The sequence below is a fragment of the Schistocerca nitens genome, chromosome 1 (genome assembly GCF_023898315.1).
Source record: "Schistocerca nitens isolate TAMUIC-IGC-003100 chromosome 1, iqSchNite1.1, whole genome shotgun sequence".
In the NCBI taxonomy this organism is placed as follows: Eukaryota; Metazoa; Arthropoda; class Insecta; order Orthoptera; family Acrididae; genus Schistocerca; species Schistocerca nitens.
In genome coordinates, this window is record NC_064614.1 from 1,054,095,968 (window position 1) to 1,054,097,979 (window position 2,012).

Genomic DNA, 2,012 nt, shown 5'->3' on the forward strand with positions numbered 1-2,012 from the left:
TTTGTTAATAACAGTTCTGTTGTTTATGTTTGTAGAAAGTGCAGGAAAAACACAAACAGTGGTGTAACCTGTTGCGAGTGCGAAAGAAAACATCAGTCTAAAACTCCCGACCATGTTCCAAAACTTTACATTTTAGGCGATAGCCACAGCCGCGGTATTGTCTCATGCATAAATAAAGCTTCAAATGTGAAATCGATGAGCTTTGTAAAGCCTGGGGCGCCCCTCTCAGAAATAAGAAAACTAGTTTTTTCTGAAGAAATAAAAAAGCTGTCTTCGAAAGATTTTGTTGTCCTCTTTGGTGGATCTAATGACATTTATCAAAATGATACATGTAAAGCCTGCTGTGAATTAAACAAGTGTTTATCTGAACTAAGTCATACAAACGTTATCCTCGTAAATATACCACAAAGGTACGACTTGATGTCCTGGTCGTGTGTAAACAAGGAAATTAGTGCCGCCAATGAAGTTTTTTCCAGTATATGCAAGCAATATAGAAATGTTTCTGTTGTTAATATTAATACCATTGGACACAGATTCCACACTACTCACGGGCTGCAATTAAATGGCCTTGGAAAGCAACTTGTTACATTAAAGCTAATGGAAATTATTCAGAGACTGCAATACTTACCAACAACGTCATCAGTGGTACCTGTATCATCATCACAGAAAGTATCTCTAGGAGTGACTAATGCAGAATCAGATACAGTAACAGAAAATGCAGCAGAGGTACCTAAAGAAGCAATACTAACAGAAGTAGAATCAACAGCAGCGTCAGAAGAACCACGTTCAGTAACAGCAGAAGTAACTCCTCCAGCATTAGAACCAGCTCCTACAGCAGTAACACTATCTCCCTCACCAGCAGTAGCAGCACAAACTACTTCACCAGCAATAGCAGAAGAAACACCATCAGCAACAGCAGAAGCAACTCCTCCAGCAGTAGAACCAGTTCCTATAGCAGCAGCACCATCTCCCACACCAGCAGTAGCAGAACCAACTCCTTTACCAGTAATAGCAGAAACAACTCCTCCACCAGCAGCACTTAAATCAACTTCACCAGCAGCAGAAACAGTACCAGCTCCTCCTCCATCACCTTCAAGAGTAGCAGAAAAGAATAGTCCAGTCACAGTAAGTAAAGTATCATCTTTGTCTCATGATGAAGTGATACCAAATGATTTGGGAAAACATGTTCCTATAAAACTTGTAGACAGTAAAGTGAAACAAACTTCCAACCGTGTTTCAAACAGACCCAAAAAATTACCAAAGAGAAATGAAGATTTTTTATGGTTTATCCCAAGGAAGTCCAACCGCTACCTAACATAGATTCCAGGGCTGAAAAAACAATTAAATGTTCTCCATTGCCCCATAACACTGTACTCCTCCCCTCCTGTGAGAGTAACTCTATCTTATTTCTGCACTTAAATGTCAGGTCTCTGAAAAATAAAGCTGATGAGCTTGGTATACTATTAAAAAGTAACAAAAGAATGATTTTATGTATAAACGAACATTGGTTAAAGGAAGAGGATCTAAAACTGTATCTACCATCAGGTTTCAGATTAGCTACATACTTCTGCAGACCCAGTGAATCCTATGGGGGTTCATCCATATATATTAGCAATGATCTAGACTTAAAGTTTTCTGTTCTTGAAGTTAGTGACCTATGCATTAAAGGTGTTTTTGAAGCAGCTGCTTTTATTATACCTAGTATACAGCTCATAACTGTGTCTTTATATCACACTCCTGAAAGTAATGTAGAACAATTTATAGAACGTTTAGAAAAACTTGTGATCAGTATACAAAAATATACTAAATACAAAATTTTAATCTCTGGGGATCTAAACATAGACATTAGGAAATTGACAGCCAGAAATGTTAATTTAGTAAACATGTTAAGATCCTATAATCTCTTTTGTGCTAACGAAAGTCCTACAAGGCACTCCTCCTGTCTTGACAATCTAATAACAAATGTATACAAATGTGATTTTGAGCTAGGCTTATTTAATGTTGATTACCTG